A 13,872-nucleotide genomic window follows, 5' to 3' on the forward strand; every position below is an offset into this window, starting at 1 on the left:
AAAATTAAATCAATATATAACCCAAAAAAAATGGAGATGACAAGGATGGACAACCTAACAAGAAATTAAAATAAGTGTAACCCAGTAAGCTGTGGCTGCGACACCACAGAGGAAATACAAAGTATGACACATACACCCCAACTGAATATTACACCTAGCCATAACCATACAACCTTACAACAAGCAACTTTTTGAGAATTCACTCCACACAAAACATAGCCAGCTAACAATGACAAGTGTTATTCAGTACACAGCAACAGGAACCAACTCACAAGGGCTGTTCACTATACACCAACAGCAGCCACAGCACAGACCAAAATAAATATAGAAATAAGCAGACAGAGACCATGGAGAAATAGAGAAAATAGAGAAATAAACACAAAACAGATTAACACTAGGTTGGGGGTTTAAAGTGTTATAACCTCAAAATAATGGTGGGAAAAAAACACAGTGGTTACGTTAACTGTCTCGACTCCTGTAGTTTGCTTTAGCTTTCCGTCCAGGTCGGCGCAAGGAAATTGTTAGTAACCTCTGTAAAGTTCAGTCCCTCAGGAATGTTGTTCTTTAGTGCCGTTTTCCCTCTATTTCACGTTCAACTTAATATGAGTTGCTAAAATCCAAGAAAGTAACTCTGTCTTGGTATGCTGTTTTATCACTGTACCTAGCTGTACCTACTTTTCGGCGATTGCCGCTTGAATACGGTTTAAAAGAACAACGAGAAATCCTGCGCTATGAGCTACCGGTGTCACATCATGTCACGCGGCCAGACCCAAAAAATTAAAAGGCCACCGTTTCCCGTCACAAATAGATCGCACAGATGGGCTATTTGAAAAAGATGACTTAGTCACATTAAATCAACTTGACAATTCTGTCACCACTCCTCATACATAGGCAATCTATATTAGGGAATGAAAAACGCATTTGTGGGTCACTTTGTAAGTGGGCAAAATGTCAAGTAAATCTTCTTTTAGAAAACACATCCGTATGATTTATAAAATGATATAAATAAAGATGAGGAGCAACAGACCCACTGTGTATTTTGCTTATTAATGGGGGGTGGGATCCTCATTTATGCTATGAACAACTGGGATCTATGTCAGCACACCATCATCCTTGTCAAATTAATTGTATCTTATTATACCATCCACTTTCCCATCTGCCATTCATAGCCACAGGAATAGATATGTATTTTTAATGTGTTCAACCGAAACAAATCGAATATTATTTATCCACATGGATTAAATCAAGCAGATATAGTACAAATATTTTATGTTTAAGTCTGTATTCAGATATTATTCAACTTGAGAATTCTTCTTCAGGGGTTGACACAGCGAATCAACATTCTATAACCCCTATCAAACTCTATTCTCTGTACCCTGGCCTCTCACACCAATTAACTTCATATCCTCTCTCTCTACATCCATAAATCTTATCTTTGGTCTTCCTCTACACCTCCTGCCTGGCAGTTCCAATTCCACCATCACATTTTCACTATCCCTTCTCTGTACATGACCGAACCATCTCAGTCTGGCTTCCCTGACCTTCTGTCCAAAACATGGAACATGTGCTGTCCCTCTGATGGACTCTCCATCCCCAGCGAGAACCTCAACATCTTCATCTCTGCGAACTCCAGCTCTGCGTTCTGTTTTTTTCGTTAATGTCACTGTTTCTGGACCATACAGCATGGCAGCTCTAACAACTGTCTTGTACACCTTTCCTTTCATTCTGGCTAATAGTCTTCTATCTATCGATTTAATCTTCTTTCCCTGACACTTTTCTCAGACCATTACAGCCTGCTTGAACCCATTTCTTTTCCTCTTTTCCACACTCAACTTGACAAAATCCAAAATACATCATTGTATGTCTTGGTTTATTTGCTCAACATGTTTTTTTGATCATTTGAACAATACTGTTTTTATTATAAATTCATGTGCCAATGTCATTTCTCAGTTTTATATGTCATACTATCTCAATGTCTTCTTGTGTCTCCAAAGTAATTTTGATTGCCACAAATTATAACTTTGCATATGCTTCTTCAAATCAGTTCTTCGCTTCACAGCTAGAAAAGAAATTTGACTGCCTATATCATGTTGCTTTGTCATAATAGTGAGAGAAAATATGTTGATTAATAACGTCTCTGAAATATTTCAGAGATATTCTTCAGGCATAATTCTTCGCAGGTATTTATAGCCATACATCAAGATTTGTGAGTCAAAACCATGACACTGACCACCTAAAAATGTGATCTATATGATCACTCTTACAGCAGAATAAGATTCCAAAAATTGACTTGAACATTGGGTTTGTACTTGCATTTGTTGGATATAATTGAAAATTAGTGGTGGCTGAAGGGCATGCACAACTACTTGACCTTCGAATGATTTGTTTTTCAATATATGTACCACATCAAAAAACCTAATGTCTTCATAGATCGCCTGTTTAATCTGAATCATTTCACAGCCACATTCTGAAATTATGCCAAGCAGCAGTTTGCATTCTCACACAGGCCTGCCAACAGGATTAATTTCCAAAGCAACCCATTTGATTGCAATGCTTTCCCTCAATATTCCTGTTTGACCTTTGGTTCACCTGTCTCACAGAAAAATCTTTATATTACGTGACTCAAAATTCTAAAATCCTTGATTCCGATTAACTTTTTATCATTATTTTTTCAGAGGGCCGTACAAAAATAAAAGTTGAATGCAATGTGATCTCGACTGCTATAACATTTTCATCACTTTGCAATTTCAAAGCGGTTTACACTGGATTACATTTCCCCATTCAAGCACACACATACATATTGTACATATATATATATATATATATATATATATATATATATATATATATGGATGGTGGCAGAAATGCGCTAACCAGATTATTGGGAGCAACTGAGGGTTTAGTGTCTTGACCAAGGAGACCTCAGCTTGCAGACAGGAGGAGCTGTGGATTGAACCACCGCAACCTGAGCCAGAGCCACATTTGAAATTGCAAAAGTTTTCAAAATATACAGGTAAACAAGTGAACTGCAGGACAAGTTTGTAAAAAACTCTCATAGATTATTCTGAATACTTGCCCCTCTTCCCTCCATTATACAGTGAAAACTATCTTAGGTATTTATGTAATTTCAAACGACCAAAATAAGTGTAATTTGTAATATTTTGTACATAATAGTACATGTACATCACTGATGGAAATAAAATTTACCATTCTTTAGAATATGAGAAGTCACATAAATGTCTAATGTTTTCAACTGATTCACAAAGGACAAACACCAGAATCTCAATCTGCAAGCCCTCCACCCCTGTATCGAATTACAATCATACACCCAAAATCCAAGACCATTGTTCTCAGCCAAAAACAAGTGGCATGCCCACTCCATGTCAAGAAGAGGTCCTGCCTCATGTGGAGAAGTTCAAGTATTGCGGGGTCTTCTTCACGAGTGAGGGAAGGATGGAGCAGATTGGTGCAGCATCAGCAGTGATGCAGACTCTACGCCAGCCTGACTTGGTGAAGAAGGAACCGAGCCAAAAGGTGAAGCTCTCAATTTCCTGGTCTATCTACGCTTCTACCCTCTCCTATGAACACGAGCTGTTGGTCGTGACCGAAACAAGATCGCTGATCCAAGCGGCTGAAATGAACTTTCTCCACAGTGTGCCCGGGCTCTCCCTCAGAAATAGGAGGAGGCATTCGGCCATCTGGGTGGGGCTCAGAGTACAATCAGCCACAGCTGCTCCTCCACATGGAGGGGAGCCAGATGAGGTCGTTCTGGCATCTGGTCAGGATGCCTCCTACACACCTCCCTGATGAGGTCTTCCAGAAATGTCCAACCGAGAGGATGCCCCAGGAAGACCCAGGACATGCTGGAGAGATTATGTCTCTAGGCTGGCCAGAGGAGGCCTCGGGATCCCCCAGAAGAGCTGGACCTATTGGCCTGGGAGAAGGAACTCTGGGCCTGTCTGCCTCAGCAGCTACCCCTCCAACTCAACCCCAAATAAGCGGTGGAAGATGGATGCATGGTTAATAATGTACAAAAAAAAAATTGCAACTTCAAATATAAGTAAAACTGAAACTACTCATAAAAACAACACAAGCCATTCAGAAATATTATTGACATTAAGTGTTTAATATTACAACTGTCTGGAAGACCTAGCATACACCTTTACACCACACATTACTACTCACACCAAAGTTGGGCCATTATAGTTAAAATAAAACATGGCTTTATTTTAACTTTTACTTATTATTCACACTCGGCCATGTTGGCCACTTTCCCCCATAGAGACATTGTTTATAAAAAGTATAAGAAAATTAATAAAAAACAAAACAAGCAAAAACAAAAAACAAAACACGGAGTGGGCTATCTCAATGTAAAAGGCTGATTTCTGTCACAGTTCCTCCAATGGACAAAGTTGAAAGGCAAATCAACAAACTATTCTACTTCTATATTAGAGGCATGTGCATCATATCATTCACATTTTATTTAAATTATTCATAGTATAAATTGGAGTCACCAGCCATATCCTGAAGTATAGTATTTCAAGCAACATAAAAATAGATTTGTGTTAATGTTTAGGCATTATAGTGCCTGCAGGGATCAATCTGTCAACAGAAGGATTCTGAACTCTATGCTGTCTAGCAGGGCGTCTTCACCTTGTTGTTCTACCAAGCACCTTCATGCAGTGTTACTTCTTGTGGATACCCAATATCATTGCAGTACACAAGACGAATGACTGACAATCTGACAGAAAAGAATAAGTAGTGTTTCAAAGGGAGTTTCAATTTTGAAATGAGAGTAGATTTCCAATAAAAATGTTTTATGTTAAGACAAAAAATATATATCAAAAAAAGTGCAAGCAATGCAATATTACTCATCTCCATTTGCAAGCAATAACAATTGCAGTACTTCCGCTACATAGCAGTACTATGATCGCTTAGAACCGAACAACATTTTTTTAGTGTCATGTCATTCAAGAGAATTGAAAAAGACCTTCTTTCAAAAGCTGAATATACACTAAAAATAAATATTAAGGCATGCAATGGCATACTGGTCAAATGCACATTCCCTGATTTGCTTGGAATATGCAACACATACCGTGGGCAAATCGACATGTAATGTAGGCTGCCACTTGACATTGTTAAAAGTGTTAGTTATGCACACATTTGCCTCATTATATTTGCTGTTTGATTTGCTGCCAGGAAATTGTAAAAAAAAAAAATCAGAATTGAGGATTGACTAGCTCTTTGAGCACAAGTTCTATTTTGATACAGCTGCTTAAGGCCAAATTCAAGGTTTGAGTGAAGAGAAATTTCGTATGACAATGCTTATTAATGACCGACTGTTGAGAATCATTGGAGGTTTAAGAATTTCAACTTGTACAGCTCAGCTCTTGAGCCTAACAGGTTAAGGAGGAAGTCCAAGTCAAGAATTGAGTCTTCATTCTCAAATGTAGTTTTCTCCTCAGATAGTGACTTATGTTGTGTTGCTCTGTGGATAGATCATACAGTCCATTACAGGGTATCCTAAGGGAATTTTGCCATCATGCTAGGGTCATAACAGCTCCTAAAACAACATCTTCATAAATTTTGGGCATCAGTTGAACGTCCAGAATGTATGAAAATGCTCTTTCATATCCATTGTTTTTGACCTCAGGGTTTAAAAGTGTGTGGGGATGTCAAACACTGCAGGAAGTAATGTTACTGAATGTCCTGACAACATTAACAGCAACTTACATGCCATACTACACGGAGGGCAGAGTTTTGTAAATTATGGAGCAGTGCTATACAGAACTATAACTCTCAATCAGTCAATTAAAAGCAGGAACAGAGACATTATATTTGTGCAACACATATGTAAGTGAAAGGAAAAGGTTGATTTGAGGCAGTGGGCTCAGTTGGTTAAGACATGGGAATATGTGTGTACGTTCTATAATGCTCATATTATTTCCTAGAAACAGGTTACCTATTTCTCAAAACATTTAAATATATCAGCCTTTCTAGAATTAGCACAATTATACATCAGGGGAAAATAATCATCAGGTCATTTGGAATATTGTGTGCCTCTTTCCTCTCCATTTCAGTAACTGCCTGACAATAGCGAACCAGTATTTGTCCAATATATGGATGTATGAATTATTGATAGATGCTTCTATATCTGTTGCCTCTTCCCATGGGTGCTCTCACTTCGTCATGATGTTCGATAATGAAAAGAGTGAAGACAGAGATTTGCAGTTACTCTTCAAAATGCCTGTCCAACAGCTGCCTGAAGCCTTTTTAAGCTTTCTGTCCATCTCTTCTACTGCCTCTTATTTTCACAAAGTAACAGCAGGCGCTTGGTTCTACTCAAAATAACATTTTCACTGGCAAAATCTAAAAAAATGTTGACAGTCCAATCTATTTTGTAATATTGTGAGCCAAAAGTCATTGTTTCCATCTCAACCTAAAAAAGAAGAAGAAATATCCGTCTTTAGCAACATGATATTGTTGATATTGAAGCAGCTCAGTGAATTTCTGCACCAATGGGAACACACATTTATTACTGAGTTTAGCATACCCTTAAGTGTCAGGTCTCCAACATTGCCGCTGACTCCTAATTCTCCCTGATGCAGTACGAAAAATACACAGTCAAAACTAAAAATCTAATCATATTCTTGACAAAAAAATGTACATTTAAAGACATCTGCTATATTTCAAGCCCAAGATTACACAAAGAATATACACAGTATATTAACACAACTTTTAACCAGTGGCATATGAGACTTATCTGAATTGTTATTCAGGCAATAACTATCAATCACACGAATTTGAATAAAACACCCAAGAATATTTTGCTGGGTCCTAGGTCAGTTGGTTATGAATACTACTGCATCTGTTGTCATGACAATTTTCTGGGTTTATGGGGATAAAAATACATATCTCAGATGTTGGAAGTGAAAATTTACATTTGCAAATGTTTCCAACATTTTCAATTTATTCATGCAGGGTCAATCAAAGGACACGTTTAAGTTGTTCAGAATCAGTCATTTCTTTCTACATGTAAATACTGGTGTTGTTCACATGAGCTGAAAGGCAAAATTTTCAAGTAGATTTTATGTGTTACCTTGGAATACAAGCTTTGTGTAATAGCCACAGGAATGATTTCATACACCACAGGCCGGAAATTGTTCATTCCATATGTTAGTTGTCCTTCACCAACATCTCTTCATGCTACAATGATGGGTTCTCAACAAAACAATACAAAGACAGAAGTACTGTGGCTCCATTTTATTCCTTCAAGTGATCACAAAAAGTACTTGTGGGATTTGCAGCTTGTGGCAGAATGCAATTTTTGAAGATACCAAGGCAAAAAAGAACATATGGAAAGAGTCTACAATCTGTGTCTTTTTCCGAGAATCATCACATCTTTATGACATGTAGGTAATAGCCATGGTAATGAAAGAGGTTACCCAAAGTAACAATAGATTCAAAGCTAGCCTGGAGAACCCCAGTCATGACAAGCAGTGATTCATTATCGCTGGTATCACTACTTTCAGAAGTACATAATTGGCTGACGGAAAAAAGCCAATGATTAAAAAATCATTAGATTGATAAATGATTGGACAGATTTCTTGTGCTTCATTTCTTTGTTTTGTTTTTTAAAACGGGGATTTTACTTTTTTACTTGGATTATATGCATGGTTTCAGAAAATTCTTTGACTAATATAGACTACATTGATATACATTCTACACCTAGTCACTCTCCAGCTATGTATCTTGCTTGTTTTGCATTTTTTAGCAGTGCGCAACATCAAATGTTTTGTCACTAACAAAAAATGAATGGCAATATCTGACGTTAGTTCTTACATATTTGACATGAGAAAAAAAAGGAAGGGCATCACATCACCACAGACACAAGCCCCAATGGAGCACAACAGAGAGAATACAGCAAGCTTTTTTGTTATTTGCGTCTGATGTATCTTGGAATAGCATCAATTTTACCTATCTGACTTTTTGTTGACTACAAAATATGTAATCTTTATACTTCCTACCCGTAAAACACATTATGCCTCTGTACCGGGGCGTTAACACACAGACAAAGTGTACAGGACTACTCAAAGTTAAGGGCAAGGCCAAGTGTAATATATTCAACTAAGGGTGTCCAGGAGGAGGTCTGTAAGGCATTCCTGTTTGAAATGTATGATGGATTTAAAGGTTTTCATTATGATTGAGGCTGGTGGTGTTATTTTGAATCTGAAAAGACGAACAACTCTGTCTAAGAGTGGATTTTGTGGGTGTGAAACAAGATGAGGAGGTCAAGCATGATTAAACCCTCTGCCTCTATGCTGATGTAATAGTAGGATAATTTTTGAAGATATTAGCGTTGTCTTTTTTTTTTTTTGAATTTCCACTTATTTTTCTATTTTCAGATTAAAGCTGTAATGAATCAGAATCTCTCTCTCTCTCTCGGTGGTCCATCGTGTCCGATGATGATAATGCTGCCTCTGCTACTTGTGAGTCTTGCTGTGGCTGTGGAGTCCAATGCTCAATCAAGACTGTCTGCTGCAGTCAGGGTAAGCGAATCCACAGGCCAGGGTTGTAGACATAGAGCTGGCTTCATGTCTCCTTATGTGTTTCTTTATCCGTCTATCAGTTCAGAAGTAGAACCTCCACCAGGTTTCAGGCTCTACTTCTTCATCATGATTTTGTATCACCTTTTCTGGCCACCAGCAGAGTGGCAGCCAAGATGTAATTAACCAAAGAGAACTTTCCATGGCAGGTGATCCTTAGGCACCCCGATGACATGGCCAACCCAGCAGAGCTGGTGCCTCGATACTGAGTATCTCCATGAGGGGGACGTGGTCCCTCCAGGATATACCCAGGATGCATTGTATGCATCTGATGTGGAAGGTCTCTAGCATCCTTATGTGTCGTGTGTACAGTCTCCATGTTTGACAGGTTTAGAGGAGTGTTGTTACGACTACTGCCTGGTAAACAGATACTTTAATGTGGGGGGTTGTGGTGTTTGTTCTGAAAAACCCTGTGTCTGAGTTGCCCAAAAGAAGATGATGCCTGCTTAATTTGGTTTTGAATCTCCCTTTACATGATGCAGTCGCTGGAGAGGAAGCTGTCAAGGTATTTTAAAGATTCTGTAATTACAAAGGGCTGGTCTGAGATGGTGAAGGTTGGTTAAAATACACACAAACACACACAAACACACATATTTATTCATATATGTGTTCATATATATACATATATATGAATGTGTACCCATATTTGCCATATTCATGCTAATCATCTCATCGACTGCCTTCACTTATCTTAAAACGTCTGTGGAATTCAAAGACTTGCCATGCAATATTGGAATTTTGAGTTGCAATAACAATAAAATTTGAAATATTGCTCTCAAATTTCTCAAAATTGCTCAAAATATCCAAATTTACCTTATTTCACAAGTTATTTATTGTGTCTATTGAAGGAAAAAGGACATTAAGTGACATAGAGCTATAACCTTATTGCGTGCACATTGACTCTGCGTGGCATCTGTTGAGAGGTAATTATGTAATAACGACCAGGAGTGGTGTATAAAATATGATGGCAGTTGTTTTTCTGAGTGTTTTTCTGAGTTCCTTGATCAGCCAAGGAATTTACCACCAAACTGGAGCGATCACAACCCCAGATGGAGTATCAAGCTACGGTGGAGGCTTTTTAAATGCCTCTCACTTGTCAGTCAGTGAGCTGAACAACAGTTGTCAATACCACTATGACCAAATTAGCTTCTTTGACAATGCCTTTGCGAATTTACCATGCATTACATTGAAATAAGGATATTTCACAAGGATATTGTAGGTTTTATTAACATTTTATATGACAAAGATGTGAGTTAATATATTTCAAAATTGAACTTTTTAAAAATAGGACAGTCAGCAATAATTGAATTCATAGGTTAAAAGTATTTTGACAATATTTCTTATTTTTAGAATATATTCCGATAGTGATGGGTATAAAGCCTTCATGTGTTCTAACTGAATTTGCATGATGAAAAATTGCATTTTTAAAAGACAATATTTACTAAGGGTGAGCATAGATAGCTTGGCTTTCCTTCAGGTCCATCATTAATATTTTACTTAAACACCATGTCAACCCAGCCTGTTACATCTAGGCCACAAACTAACTGATGGAGGACAAGCAGTGAATGCATCCTTGGTGATCTTTACATAAGAGAGAAGTTTAAAATAATAAGTTGATATTAGAAATTAAGATGTTTCCTTTATCTCCAGCAACAATTTGTGATCCAATGTCATTTCCTTGCTATATATAGATGAATAAATATGAAAATACACACTTGTCAAACAAAATAATATATTTTAAATTCCTTTACTTATGTCTGTTTATAAGACTAAAAGTGTTGAATGTCATTGAACACCCTGTACTGAAACAATTAAAACAACCAAATGGGAGAAGAAAAAAAATAAAACAAAAATCAAACTAAAATGGATTTTCGTTTTCATTCAGCAAGGACAAAAACTCTCCAGTGGGTTGCTACTTACTTTTTGCCATCTTTCCAGATGTTCTGTGATGAAAAAAATAAACTGATATCTTGGTTTTTAGATTAGGATGCACTGTTTTGTTGAAAACAAAACCACACTCAGTGCAAAGAGTAGGAATATGAAATGAATACATGCAATGTCTTATAGAAACATACCTCAGCCAGCACAATGCAGTGGGCAAAAAATTACACAGAGGGATCTAGTTGTTTTTGACCTTAAAAGGCCTGGATACCGTCAAAGTCAATCTTATTAGCAAGATTTAACCCTCTGGTAGCCATTCAAAAATGAAACTTGTTCTTGCCATATTTTTGACAAGCATCACATGTCAGAAAAGCTCATTTAATACTGCTGTTCAGTCCAGTGGTGATTGCTGATGGGTGGTTTTGTGACCAAAGTTCACCATATTGATGTCTCCAATTGTTTATTTCATACGCCTACATCCTTTATGCTGCAGTGCCAGCAGGACAACTCTAGTATTGAGTTCATTCAGGGGGCCAGTATCCTCCAGTCCTAATAAAAGTAGCAGATGAAACATAGAGGCCAACATTTCCTTCTGTGTGTTAGCCAGGGGATCTCTCATCAGTTTAACTGTCACTGAAATATGAACAACACATTCTGGTCACCCCAACATTCAAGAAGAAAATCCTCCTATACAGAAAATGAATGAAAAAAAGTCACAAAAGTCTGTGCCTTCCTTATCCACCGCAAGACAAATGACCATAAAAAGAAATCGCAAAGACATATTGAATTCATATTGAATCTTCATGTTGAATCTAGATCCCATTCATCAGTATCATGGAACTGACATGAAACTAAATAATTTACATACCAATGAATGCAGCTGACACAATGTCTATAAATACAGTATATGCGTGTGTGTGAGATTGATTGGCAACCAATCCAGAATGAAACCTACTTGCCACTCAATGATGGCTTGGATAGGCTCCAGCCCCCTCAATCCTGACTGAAGGATAAGCAACATAGATAATGAACCACTGTTTTATTCTTATTTATTGTCTTTTTTTTTTTTTATACAAATATACCGCAACGGTACGGGTAGAAAAATCGTAAGGTTTATAATGATCACAAAATTAAAATTCCTAAAATTTTGAAAGCACAATGATGTAGTCTTTGATTGAATGATGAGCATGCACTATGTGTGATGCTTCTTGCACTGCACTCCTAAACTACCCTTGTGATTCCAAAGGCCAAAGAGAGGCAGAAGCACAAATGCCCGTTGCTGTTGTTCGAATTTCCACTGGTGGAGTTTAGACACAATAATTTAAGTTGAGGTACGAGGCAAGAAAAGATGAGCAATTCTTCTATTCAGTGTAAACCAACACTACAGTTATCACCATCTAGAAGCTCAAACTGTTTTTGAAGAAAGTTTGTCCTCTTCAAAATTCACTTGAACAGTTCCTCATAAACAGACTGATCCCACTGATGCACATTATCCTTTCATGGCCAAATTACAATTTGAGATGATGAAGGAGAGACTAATCACCTTTTAAATTCAAATCTACTAGCAATTTCTGTAAATCCACACCTCCCCCTACAAATACCTACCCAGTGCTGTTCATGAAAGCAAAATACATATGTGATTTTCAATGTCTTTTAAAATATTAAGGTGGATAATGTACACACAATTTAAATTTTATTATGGACACTATTTAACACTTGGTTGTTTATTAATTTGTTATATTTGATAACATTGCTGGCTTTGTAAACATATTTGACTCTTAATTTAGTTATGAGGCTCTTGACACAGTTTTATTACATCCTTTGAAACTCTCTCTGGTATCACTCAATTATAAATTAATCAGCAATAGTTATATCAGCATTCTGGAGGTTTTCTTAGGTCAGTCCTCTATGGTAGAAATGGTCAATTTTCCTGGTATATAGATAACATTGATTTTGGAGTGAGCACATATGGTTTAGTTTTATCTCAGATTGTTGTAAACATTCACCCACACAAAACAAAAGTATTCAAGGAAATACATTTCATGGATGCACTACAATTTGAAGAAAAGACACATTCTTGCTACTGATAAAATAATGTCCCCTTGTAATGGGCTAACTAAGGCCCACATGGACCATTTGTGGCGATGCTTTGTTTTGTTCTGGGAAAAGCAATACCTCACTTTCAGTGACAAGGTAAGAAATGAATGTATGTATGTATAAGGTTTTGAGATGTCTATTTGGTAGAGTGGTCACTTCTGACTTCCAACTACTGGTACTTTGGATCTTTGGTGACTGAATCGCACTTTTTGTAAGTCACTTTGGATAAAAGCATCTGCCAAGTGACTGTGATGTAATGTAATAAACACAAGTGACCCCAGTGCTATTGGAAGCCATGCGATGGAAGCCAAGTGTGATGGCATGGGCATGCCATCATAATGCCTCCACCATGCTTTACAGAAGATGTGGTGTGCTTTGGATCATGAGCTGTTCCACTTGTTCTCCAAACTTTGTTCTTCCCATCATTCTGGTACAGGTTGATCTTAGTCTCATCTGTCGAAAGAATGCTGTCGCAGAACTGGACTGGCTTCTTCGGGTGTGTTTTTGGCAAAGTCAATTCTGGCCCCTCTAGTTTTTGAGGCTGATTCATGGTTTGCACTTTGTGCTGAATCCTTTGTATTTACTCTAATGGAGTCTTCTCTATGTATGGTAGACTTAGATACTGATGCACCTACTTCCTGGAGAGTCTTCTTCACTTGAGTGGATGTTGTGAAAGGTTTTTTTTCACCATTGAAAGGATTCTGCGATCATCCACCATTGTTGTCTTACATGGACATCCAGGCCTTTTGAGTTCCCAAGCTCACCAGTGCACTTTTTTTTTCTCAGAATGTAACAAACTGTTGATTTGGCCACTCCTAACATTTCTGCTCTCTCTCTGATGTATTTCTTCTTTTTTTCAGCCTCAGGGTGGTCTGTTTCACCTCCATTGAGAGCACCTGATGTCGTGTGTTCACAGCAACAGCTTCAAAATGCAAATGCCACACATGGAATCAACTCCAGTCCTTTTAACTGCTTAATTGATGACAGGTTAGCGATGGTAGAGCCAACGCAGCCTTGTTCTTTTTTTTGCAGTGTTCTGAGTCAATTGTCCAATTACTTTTGGTCCCTTGAAAAAGAGGTGGCTACATGTTTGCATAAAACTTCAATAACTTGATTTCCATCTGCAGCTGTGTTAAGAGGTTAATTCCTCAAACTATTTCTGTAAGATAATGGCAATGGCTAACATGCAGGTTTTTCTAAGAACGCTTTCTTTTAGACCCACTGTTTGCTTTGAGAAGCAGGATACATGGAACCAGACAGTGTAAATAAGAATCACTTTTCCTGACTA

The sequence above is a fragment of the Fistularia commersonii genome, chromosome 6 (genome assembly GCF_037954325.1).
Source record: "Fistularia commersonii isolate RoL2024-O1a breed Wild chromosome 6, RoL_Fcom_v1.0, whole genome shotgun sequence".
NCBI classification, from domain to species: Eukaryota; Metazoa; Chordata; class Actinopteri; order Syngnathiformes; family Fistulariidae; genus Fistularia; species Fistularia commersonii.